The sequence below is a fragment of the Amphiprion ocellaris genome, chromosome 5 (assembly GCF_022539595.1).
Source record: "Amphiprion ocellaris isolate individual 3 ecotype Okinawa chromosome 5, ASM2253959v1, whole genome shotgun sequence".
In the NCBI taxonomy this organism is placed as follows: domain Eukaryota; kingdom Metazoa; phylum Chordata; class Actinopteri; family Pomacentridae; genus Amphiprion; species Amphiprion ocellaris.
In genome coordinates, this window is record NC_072770.1 from 8,654,279 (window position 1) to 8,667,279 (window position 13,001).

Consider the following 13,001-nt stretch of genomic DNA (forward strand, 5'->3'; position numbering starts at 1 on the left):
TATGGGAAAATGGAGTGAGAGATGGACAGGTGGATTGGTGCAGCGTCAGCAGTAATGCGGACATTGTACTGAACCGTCATGGTGAAGAGGGAGCCAAGCTGCAGGACGAAGCTCTCGATTTACCAGTCCATCTACGTTCCAACCCTCACTTATGGTCATGAGCTCTGGGCAGTGACCAAAAGAACAAGATCGCGGATACAAGCGGCTGAAATGAGCTTCCTCTGTAGGGTGGCTGGGCTCAGCCTTAGAGATAGGGTGAGGAGCTCAGACATCCGGAGGGAACTCAGAGTAGAGCCACTGCTCCTTCATGTCGAAAGGAGCCAGTTGAGGTGGTTTGGCCATCTGATTTGGATGCCTCTGGGGAGACTTCCTTTGGAGGTTTTCTGAACACGTCCGCCTGGGAGGAGACCCCAGGGCAGACGCAGAACTCGCTGGAGGGATTATATATCTTGTCTGGCCTGGGAACGCCTCAGGATCCCCCAGGAAGAGCTGGAAAGCGCTGCTGGGGAGCGGGATGTCTGGAACAACCTGCTTCGTCTGCTGCCTATGTCACCTGATCCCAAATAAGTGGAAGAAAATGGATGGATGGAATAATAAAGTCTCATCTTACATCTCGAAGGTGAAAGGATAAAGGATAAAAATGTTCTTTACACACTGAGAACCTTTGGTATCATCTAACACTGTGGGAAATGTTTTAAAGATATAATGATCTACCTCAGTATCGCAGGCAAAATTTAAACCTTTGTTTAACGTTGCAGGAAGGTCTTTAAAATGTAATTTGTCATTGATAACATCTTCTGTGCAATAAAACCTAAATTATCCCCCAGGATCCAGGGAATAAACATGAAATGTGACGCTCCAGTTTAACCTAAAAGAAAGAACCAGTCGTGGCAGCAGTTGTTTGTTTGGTGAAAATATAAGAAAATGTCTTTATTCTGATAGATGTTTGTGTCACAGAGAAGATAAAATAATCTTCTGACAGCCTGGAGTAACGATAATGATGAAGACGCAGGAGAAAGAAGAGACAATGTTTTTTTTTTAACATTTATCAAGAGAGTCTGCGTGGGAGGAAGAACACACACACACACACACACACAACACACACACACACACACACACACACACACACACACACACACACACACACACACACACACACAATACAAACACAGGATGGATGATCTCATTGGTCCGCCCAGTGACATCATCAACATCACTGTCCTCACAAACACTACAGATCCACATCTGGACTTCACACTGTTAATGCTGTTACACTGTCAAAAACCTTTTGGTTTAAAAAAAAAAAAAAAAAAACCCACCTGGTTAAAAAAAACACCTGGAAAAAAATACCTGGTAAAAAAATAACTGGTAACAAAAACATCTGGTAAAAAAAAAAAAAAATCTGATCAATCTGGTTTTGTTAAATTACAGACAATGAGTAAAAACAGACTAACACTGTAAATAAAGTCAACATCAAAAATCTGTATTTTTACAAATAGTTTAATAGTTTAAATAAGTCACAAATCTAATTTTACAGATATTTGTCTTTACTCAAAAGAAAAATTATGCATAATAATACATGAAGAATGGCCCATCTGCTTTTAAACTGTTACTTTACAGATTTTCCCCATTTTGTTAAATTACAAATAATAATAATAATTAGTAGTAATTTAATTATAATGTATGACCACAAAATCACAGTATTTCAATGTATTATTTTACACAAATTTGACATTATTTGGAAGAGAAAATATATATATATTAAGCACTGGAAAATGGGAAGTTTATTTATTTTGCAAATATTAAAGACTAAAAAATTATTTTTAAACTGCTTTGTTTTTTACAGAATTTCTAAATGACAGATAATAATAATAATAATAATAATAATAATAATAATAATAATAATAATAATAATAATAATGTGGACTAATTTGTTCTTTTGCAGTGTGACCACAATATCACACTAATTAAACGCACAAAATTATAAAAATCTAATTTTGCAAATATTTGACGTTATTTGGAAGAGAAAATACGTATAATAAGCACTGAAAATGACTATAAATAATTTTTAAACTGTTTTTTTTTTAATAGATTTGTTAAATTCTAGATAATAACAACAATAATAATATCAAATGAAAAACTTCCAGTAATTTGTTCTTTTACCAATGTATGGCCACAAAATTCACACAATTTTATTTATTAATCACTAAAAATAGAATTTACAAACATTTGAACGTCATTTTCACTGTTTTTGGAATGTTGCAGCATTCCGCTGTTTCTTATATGTTTTTCTGACCTCCGTCCTGCCTGATTTTCGCAACTTTTTGTTTTTTTAAACATGTAATGACCTGAATTTGGTTCAGTTTCAACACTCGGACTCTTTCCGAGGCATCACTCATCCTGTGTTTGTTCTGGCTGCTGGACTTTTAGTTCGTTTTGGAGCCAACTATTCTGTTATCTGGACTGTTTGGTATTTAACTGTGGTTTTTATAAATGACAGTAGGAGGTGGATGATGCACAGTGACAGTTCAAATGTCCTCACAGCTTACAGAGAGACCAACATGTGGGCGATGACGGACAGTTTTTAAAGCCGCTGGCAGGAAACCTGAACCAGGCTGCTGTTTGTCCTGACAGGTGGGCCCGCTGTCCGTCTGTCAGCAGGTCTAACCAACCCCAGGGAGTCCATCAATACGTAAGAGTCTGACTATATACAGAACAATGAGCGAGCTGCTACAACAACCTCCTCTGTTCTGGTTTCAGGTTTCTACCAATGTTGAAACCAACCAGTCTCCAACACCAAACTGGGAAAAACTTTGAAAAACTGCACAAAGATCATGTAAAAAAACAAACAACACCAAACAACAAACAGTAAACATGCAGCTAAAATAGACCAGTGTCCAAAAATATCACTGAAGGAAAAACTGGACTTTTTTATAGGGGAATTCATTGAATCTGGAGATCAAGACCCTTCAGTTAGCCAGTTAGCTTAGCATCGCTCCGGCCAAATCCAATAAAGACCTAAAGCTCATAAATAACCCAATATATATTATTTTTTTAATTTGTAAAGTGTAAGAAAACAACAGGGAGAAAAAATTTAAAATCACCAATAACAGCAAAATTCTTAGAGCTGGAGCACCCAATATACGGTCGACATATTGGAAATGAACATCCCATCAAAATAAAAATAAAAATATAATATTCTTGCAGTGAGTGAGCAAAAAAATACTGTAATTGTTATTATCTGTTATGTTATTTTATATTCATTTCATTTTATTTCATTTCATTTCATTTTATTTTATTTTGTTGTATTTTATTATCTTTCATTTAGTTATTTTAGTTATTTAGTTTAGTTATTTTATTTCCATTATCTGTTGGTATATTTTTATTTTATTTCGTTTTATTTTAATGTGCAATAAGTCCTTGTGTTAAATTGTTGGTTTTTACATAGGCATTTATTATTGTTATTTAATTTTATTTTATTTTATTATCTGTTACGCTGTATTTTTATTTTCATTTTGTTTTTATTTTAACATGCAATAAGTTCCTTCATGTTAAATTGTTGGTTTTTTCATAGACATTTACTATTGTTTTTAATTTTATTTTATTTTACTGTCTTTTACTTAATTTTGTTCCTTTTGTTTTATTTTATTTTATTATCGTTATTTTATTTAGTTTTATTTAATTTCATTTTATGTTAACGTGCTGCAATAACCTCCTTCATGTTAAATTATTGGTTTTTTTACATAATTTATTATTGTTATTTTATTAAATTAAATTTATTTTTATAACCCTTTATTTTATTTAGTTTTATTTTACTGTATCTTCTATTATATTATATAATTTTGCTTTGCTTTGTTTTCTTGTAATGTGCAGTAACCTCCTTCAAGTTAAATTGTTTATTTTTACATCAACGTTTTTGTACAGATTTAACCAAACCAGATATAAACTGTAAAGGGTCTTTATGCTAAGTTCAGTGAAACATTTACTGTCTGTATCTTCATAATTTATCACAGTCTGACTTGTAGCATCTAAACAAGACAGAAACATGTTCCTGTGCTGCTTCATGTCTGTTAGGGGGTTAATTGTGGAGCGGCATCTTATTATCAGAGCACAGACAAGTGTATTTACAAAGACTGAAGACAGATGAGTGTCTAAAGGTGTCAACAGACGGACGATGAGCTGAAAAGGTCTCAGTGAACAGAAACAGCTGCAGCTTCGTTAACTCCCTCTGGACCATTTGTTATTTCAGCAGCAGCAGAAGGTCAGAACAGCCTCCTCAGGTCTGATTTAGCTTTAAAGTAACCTTCTGCTACAACTAGTCACTTTAATGATGTTTTTATAGTTTCTAGTCAGACATGTGAGTCAGAATTACAACAGAAGTGACTCAAAAGTTCTCGTAAACAAGAATTAAACCAGTTTTTCAACCTGAGACGTGACACAGCGAAGAGTCTCAACAGACAAAAAATACAGCACTGTATTGTACACAGTACAGTATGCAAATATTTACACCACATTTGCATCAATTCTTTCAGCCTGGTCAGACCACAGGACCTCATCATCATCACAAGCTATGTTTTCTCTGGAAAGAAGGACCTAATGTGTCTGATCCAGCCCTGACATGCATCAACAGAAACATCACCACATGACAAGACCCCTGATTGCAAGAGATTTTCCCAAAGTATGGCTGCTGCTCATATACCTTCCACCTCCATGTAGAGAAGAATTCTTCTATAGGATTCAGAAAGGGAGGATATGGTGGCAGAAACATAACACTGAATGGTTATAAATAGAATTTTTTTGAAAAATATTATTATTGCTTTTGCTAAGAAAATATTGCTGAAATCCATTTAGAAATAGATATTAATTTCACAAATATTTCTGTTTTGTTTTTATTACAAGAAAAAAAGTGTTCAATTCAAGTTAAACACTGTAAATATATTCCTAAAATTACATGCAATTTCTGAAATTTCTGTAATTTCACTTAAATTTGTTTAATAAATTACAGATTTCTTGTTTTCTTTTTGTCTGCAGCCACATTTTATCCTTAAAGTTTTTCCAGTAAGAAATAAAAGCCTTAAATACTTCAGTCTAGGTCTCTGATGACACCACCATCATAGGACTGATTAGAGACAACAATGAATCAGCCTACAGGGAGGAGGTCCAGCATCTGCGACGATGGTGTCACCACAACAACCTGAACCTCAACACTGGAAAGACCAAGGAGATGGTCTTGGACTTTAGAAGATCCAAGCGAACTGAGCACTCCACCCTCTACATTGATGGAGAGGAGGTAGAGAGGGTGGAGAGCTTCAGGTTCCTAGGGGTCCACATCTCTGCGGACACCAGGTGGGGAGGGCCCAACAGAGACTGTACTTCCTCAGGAAGCTGCGTCACGCTCATCTCCCCCAAAAGCTGCTCATAAACTTCTATCGCTCCACCATTAAGAGTCTCCTGACCTACTGCTGTACAGTGTGGTTCACCTGCTGCACTGCAGAAGACAGGAAGGACCTGCAATGGGTAGTGAGAGCAGCAGAGCAGGTGATTGGGACCACACTACCTCCCCTCAGAGACGTTTACACCAGCAGAGTTCAGAGGAAAGCCAGGGGAATCACCAGAGACCCATCACACCCAGGACACTCTCTGTTCTCTTCCCTCCCCTCAGGTAGACGTTACAGGACACTTAGAGTCAAAACCAACAGACTCAAACAAGCTGTCAAATGTCTGCTCCCTCCCCCCTGAACGACAATACCACATACCTGCAAGTGCAATATTTATGAGTCAGTGCAATCCATATTTCATGTGCAATAATCATATGTAGAGCAGGTCTCTAACCACGAACCGCTTCCGTATTGCATATTGCTCTTATGTTGTATATATTTTTAGTGTGTTATATAGTCTATTTTCAATGCTGCAATTCAGAGAGTACCAAACCGATTTTCATTGTTTTCTGTAACAGTGACAATAAAGATCTTTTCTATTCTATTCTATTCTATTCTATTCTATTCTATTCTATTCTATTCTATTCTATTCTATTCTATTCTATTCTATTCTATTCTATTCTATTCTATTCTGTAACAAATGATGCAGGGCACAAAACTGATTCTTTCTGAGGAAACGTGGTGGCTCTAAAATTAGAGGCAGATAAGGAGAGAAATTCTGAACATGTCGACTATGTGGAGAGGAAACGCTGCAAGATAAAAAAGCTGCTGATAATCTGAATCATAGCCAGGAACTCTGACGTGAAGCATCCGATGAATTTCCTGCTGCCCAGATTTAAAACTAAATGAGCTGCAAACGAGCTGCAGATTCCAGCAGCAGCACAAAGTGGAAATAAACGGGAGAAAAACTGGACAGAAGGTGAAACTGAATCCAGTGTTAGTGTTTCTTTCAGCTGATTCATGTATGAGTTGATTTTTAAAGCAGAAACATTTTGTAGCTACAGCTTGTTTTTAAAGAGGATTTATTGCTTTTATTAGTTTTATGTGGTGGTAAACTCATATCGTTTGAACATTTATTGAACAAAACTGACAATTTAATGACATTTCCAGATGCTTCAGAAAATTTTTAAAGGTTTTTAAATATTATTTCCTAGCATTTTAGTGTATTTTGTGTCTGTTTGGTTGCCTGACTTTACATTTATCTATTTAATGCGTTGAAATTTCTCATGTAAACATCCCAGAATCTGGCTTAAATTGAAAAATTTTGAAGCACAAATGACTTAATTTATTCATCCTCTTGCAGGTAAAGTAGATTTAATACACATTTTATTTGAAAATTGCAATTTTTGATGTTTTAAATTAAATCTAGTATGATTTAAATGATTACATTTTCAATTTTTTTTACATTTTTATAGACAATTTTCAGCTTTACACACAGAAAAAAGATGTAATTTTTAAAGTGTTTATATTTTATTACTACTATTGTGATTATTATTATTATTATTATTATTAGTAGTAGTAGTAGTAGTAGTAGTAGTAGTAGTAGTAGTAGTAGTATCTACCAGTGTCAGAAAAATCTTTACATTTCTTTTTTTCATTTAAAAAAAAATTGAAATGACTGTTAAAATACATTTGAGATTTACCTGAATTTCACAAATATTTTTTAAAGAAAATATCATTTATTAGATGGAACAGTTAAATTCCAGTTTGATAAAGGAAATATAATTCTAAAATTAGACATAATGAGTGACAATTAATAGAAAAAGAAGTATGGGTTTGATATTTCTACATATATATGTTTTGTAGATGATGTTTTGTATAATTTCACAACAAAAATGTTCAATTAACACACTTTCATCCATGCATGATATCTATAAATAATATCTACTTTCGGAGGTAATTTCATTGTATTTACACATGTACATATCCTTAATTAAAGGTGAAAAATCCCCAGAAATACAGACAATCTACTGTCAAATTAAGGCTAAAATATGAATATTAATGGATTTTACATTGATATATTTTTCACCAGTTTCCAGTTTGATACGCTGTAAAATGAAACTTCATTTTAGTATTTTTTTTAATGTTACAGACTTTTTACATTTTAAAAATATACAAAGATCTCAATAAAATTGCAAAAACTGACCGTGAATTTACAAGTCTCATGTAAAATACCTTAGAAAAACAGTAACTGTGGACTACCCATTAAATGTCTTATTTTATTAAGAAAATTGAAAACAAATGTATTGAAACTTTGCAAATAATTTGTATTTATTCCAAAGAAGAAACTGTTAAATTGGATTTTACAACTGTAAATAGATTTCTAAGATTTAGACAAACACACAATTTACATATATTTGTTTATTAAATGAAGATATTTTGATTAATTACACAGTTTTGCCACCAAAATATTACAAAATACAGACAATATCAGGTAAAATTAAGGCTAAAATGTGTATATTAATTACAGAAAATTATTTTATTATCATGAAATGCTCATTTTCTGTTATTTGAGAATATTTTTTGCACTCTGGCTGCTGAATATTACCCTTTTTTGAGACAGTTTATATGAAAATACATAGATTTATTTGTGGGAATTGTGCACTTTGCCATACAAAAAGGGTTTAGAATCACAAATTGCAAATATTTGTAGCTTATAAGTTGCTAAAGGTTTTTTCAGCTGCATTTATATGACTTTAGTTAAATTATTTCACATGTAAAGAAATGCAAACACCAACATTCACACGTTACAGGAAAGAGTTAGTGAGAAAATAAGCGACAGAATAGCCGATAATTTAAATAAATTGCTGTTTAAGTCTGATTTTTGTTGAGTATTTTGGCTGCAGTTACAACACACTAACCCGCTGTGTGTTTGTGTTTGCAGCCTGCAGGTTATTTCCATCCTGTGACAACACTTTTTCCAGAAGTCGGGATCAAACCTCAACAGGTGACGCTGATCCGTCAGGTTCTCGGACCAGAGGACGAATTAAAGGAGGATCAGTGGATCAGAGCCTCGTGGTTCTGGATTAAAGTCAAACCTAAAACTGTTTCATGTATGTGAACAAGGCGCAGAGATTCATCCAAACCGGTATTAAAATATCTCTAACTGCAGAACATGCATAAAAAATAAGCTGAAGTGAATGAAAGATGATTAAAAAGTCTGCATTTTTGGTTGTTGTAAACTAAAGTGTTGGCCAGTGGCCCTTTAATAACAGCAATATTATGTTTTTTTTTAACAAATGGGGGAAAAGATACTATTTGATGCTAAAATACACTTAAAAATACACTTAAACGTCTGGTAGACAGGCTGCCAGAAAAATACATGAAAGTGCTGCAATATGTGGCATCAAAACAGTAAAATCCAATCAAAATACCTGCAAATGTCTATAAAATATTTATATATTATAAGATTAATTTGAATAAAATAAAACAGTGTAATTCTACAGTCAAATGTGGTAAAAGAACAAAGAAATCTTTGTAAAAATACAGATTTTATGCAGAAATAATTTACAGATTTGGTTTTTCGTAATTAACATTTAAATAAACATTTTTTCAACTAATTTTATTGGATATTATCTATAATTTAGTAAAACAAGGAAAATATCTGTAAAATAACATTTAAAAATGTGTTTACTATCTTCCAGTCATTATTTTGTTAACATTGTTTTTTAAATTTTCAAACAGATTTCAACTAGATATTTGACGTGAACATTTTGGCCAATGTTTTTTGTTTATGTTTATTTATTTATTTATTTTATCATTTTTTTGTTTAGTTTTTTAAAAACAAATTTAACAAAAAACGAAATCTGAAAAATTACATGTAAAAATATTTACTGTTTTTTAATTTTCTTTCATATAAATGAAGTATTTATATTATATTATAACAGATTTAAATACAGGGGCTGCACAGTGGCGTAGTGGTTAGCACTTTCGCCTTGCAGCCAGAAGATCCCTGGTTTGCGTCCCGGCTTTCCCGGGATCTTTCTGCATGGAGTTTGCATGTTCTCCCTGTGCATGCGTGTGTTTTCTCCGGGTACTCCGGCTTCCTCCCACAGTCCAAAAATATGCTGAGGTTAATTGATTATTCTAAATTGCCCGTAGGTGTGAATGTGAGAGTGATTGTTTGTCTCTGTATGTAGCCCTGTGACAGACTGGTGACCTGTCTAGGGTGTCCCCTGCCTTCACCTGAGTCAGCTGGGATAGACTCCAGCCCCCCCCCCCCCCCCCCACGACCCTAGCGGTGTATAGATAATGGATGAATGGATGGAAGATTTAAATACAGTGAAACAGTGTAATTTTAAGATCAGATGTTGTGAAAGAACAAATTAATATTTGTAATAATACATAATTTGATAAAGAAATAATTTACTGTTTTAATCTTTTTAAAAAATTATTATTTACAGTCAAAATGGAAATTAAAATTATTTTTTAAAAATAATTTTACCAAATATTATCTATAATTTAGCAAAACTGAGAAACTCCTTAACATGACAGCTACATTTTTAAAAGATATTTTTCAATCCTTATTTTACATAATTTTTTTTTCAAATAACAGGAACTATCTGTATAATATTATTATTCATTCAAATACAGTAAAATTGTGCAATTTTAAACTGAAACACTGTAAGAGAACTCAGTGCTATATGTATAAATATAAATATAATATTTTGACACTTTGAGTACTATTTTTTTTACAGTCAACATGTAAATTATTACCTATTTTTCTGTGATTTCATTAGATATTATCTGCGATTTAGCAAAACTGGAAAGACCTTTAAAATAACAATAAAATGATGAAAAAATTACTGTTAAAACTGCTTTAAAATGCCATTTTTTACAGTGTAGACAAATGTAAAAGTAAATTTTGCTGCTAAAACACTCTTTTCCCTCATATTTAACAGCAGTTTGAAGGTTTGTAAGATGACCATGTTTCACTTCTTCTACAAATTTGTCCTAAATCAAGAAAGAACAATCAAAACAGACATAACTAATTAAATGACAGAACTCATGATCCAGGGCCATCTTTAACTTCACATCCAGAACATTCAGGCTTCATTTTCTCTGTGAATGGGTGGAGCAGCACAAACTGTTTCTGCTCCAGTTTAACTGATGATCGTGTTTTCACGTCTCAGCTTTATGGAATAAACCATAGATTTGTCACATTCATGAAAAACTGCTGCTTAAAGTGACAGAACACTATTATTTTCATTTTAGATGACATAAACTGCAGAAATGGAAATTAAAAAACATAAATTAATTACAAGAGATTCAAACTTCTTGTTCAAAAGGACGATAAATACGCCTGTAAGAGCATGTTAAGGTGAGTGTGGCTGAGATGAGCTTTAAATGGACGAATTAACCAACATTAAGTGTGAGACACTTTAACCTGATTATTATTACTATTTTTTAGTTACAGAATAGAGTAAAAGCCATCTCAAAAATGAATAAATGAGAGAAATTGTGCGATGTTTCTCTGAGCTTGAAGGTAAACATTCCAAAAATCACAAAACCTCCCTAAAACAATGCAAATGACAGCAAATACCTGAAAATTAATGACATTTCTTTTGTCATTTTTCCTTCCTCTTATTAATTAACCTTTTTTTCTGTGGTATTACCAGATATTATATGTAATTCAACATAATAGGTAAAAATCTGTAAAACAACAGAAAAAAATAATTCAATCCTTAATATAGACAATTTGAAAAATAATTATTTTGAGTTTAAACATTTTAAAATTGTGTAATTTTACAGTTGAATGTTGCAAAAGAACAAATGACTTTTATATTCATACTATTGCTTGACAAAAATAGAGAAATGTGTTAAAAAAACATTTTACAATGCTTAATTTTTTTCCAGATATCAGTACATTTCAGTAAAATAACAATATTTTTAGCTGATTTACATACAGCAAAATAAAAATGTTAATAAATTTTGAGAAAAGAAATGTAAAAGAACAACATACTGTTTGCTGTGGACATTATTTACACCTGTCAAATCATCGGTATTTTAATCAAACAGGAAAATCTGTATATTAACACTAAAAATTACTATTAATCATTTTAAATATTGAATATTTTAAATATTTTTATATAAATATTTTTTCCATAATTTGACTAGATATTATGTGTAATTTAACAAAATACAGAAATCTGTAAATTAACAATAAAAATCATTATTAATCATTTTAAATATTAAATATGTTCAACATATATAATCTTTTTCTACAAAACAATCACACAGTTTAACACGTATTGTCTTTCATTCCTTAATATCTATGTTTTTTAGATTTTTAGCCCTCCTGCGGGTCAAATCAACCCATTTTAAAGTGAAAAAAATCTTTAAAAAATAGTTTAAAGTACTTTTTCGGTATGAAACTTCCTCTGCTTTACTTAATAGTGTAGTTAAGATATAAAATTACATATTTGTAAACTTACCTGAAGTGAAAAGCTGTGTTCATTTATCAGCATCACTCTCAAACAATCAAAATGTAAAAAAAAAAAAAAAAAAAAATCATGTAAACTATTGCATTTTATATGTAGGTCTTTCCAATGTACATTAAAAAATGCACTTTTTAAAATGAAAAATGAGTGAATTATCCCTATTGAACCGTGATCTATGAGAGGTAAAGAACACCACTGAACTAAATATTAATAGAAATCATTAGTAATAGAGTTAACAATGAGATATAAACAATGTTTGTTGGAATTTTGTGGTTTGCTGTTCCTGAGAAACGAATCTAGCAAGAGGGTTGAACTAATTTCAAACCAAATTGTTGACATAAAAGTCAGTTTTTAGAGTTAACATGTAGATAAAAACTTGTTTTTTGTGATTCTATTGATTAGAATCAGTAAATTGTTAAAAGACATTACAATTAAAGTTATAAAAAGTTAACTTTTTATAGTGTATCTATCATTAAAGATCACCTGAACTCATTAAAGTCTCCTCATTATAAAGTTAAGAGTTCCTCCAGACCTCCACCATCATCTATCTCCATGACCTCTGACCTCCACATCTGTATCTGAACACATGCAGATGTTCTTTACCTTCTCCACAGCTGAGCTCACGTCCATGTCGGTCGACTCCTAGGCTGCTCGGCTCACTGCTCCCAGAACAATGAGGCTTTAAATTCCTCTCCTGCCAACCACACTTCCTCTCTGCCCGCCCACAGCTCAGCCCACAGCAGCTCCACCGTCTAGACGCTCATCCACCCACAGCTGGCCTCTGTCAGGGTTCTCCAGGGTTCTTCAGATTTCCTAAAGCTTCTCCAGGGATCTTCAGGGTTCTTAAAGCTTCTTCAGGGTTCTTAAAGCTTCCTCAGGTTTTTTCTCAGCTGGTTTTCTCTCCTTTTTCTGCCTCAGCAACAGCTAAACTCACCTTCTCCTTCCTCTAATGTTCCCCCAGCTCTTCCCTGTTAAACTCGTCTCCTCCTCCTCCCTCCTTGCAGGTTTCTTCACCTCCTGATTTTGCTCCCGGAAGTGATTTTTGTTTGTTTTTTTCCACTCTGTGTTGAACTCAGCTCCAGACAGATTTGCGTCTTCGGTTCAGTTCCTCTCTGAGCTCCAG

The 13,001-nt window shown here is 32.9% G+C and overlaps 1 protein-coding gene across 1 annotated transcript in view; it reads left to right on the plus strand.

Annotated features, from left to right (window-relative positions):
* The window catches only part of mcm2 (minichromosome maintenance complex component 2), a 97,448-nt gene that overhangs the window by 60,575 nt on the left and 23,872 nt on the right, over nt 1-13,001 (plus strand). The window lies entirely within an intron of this gene.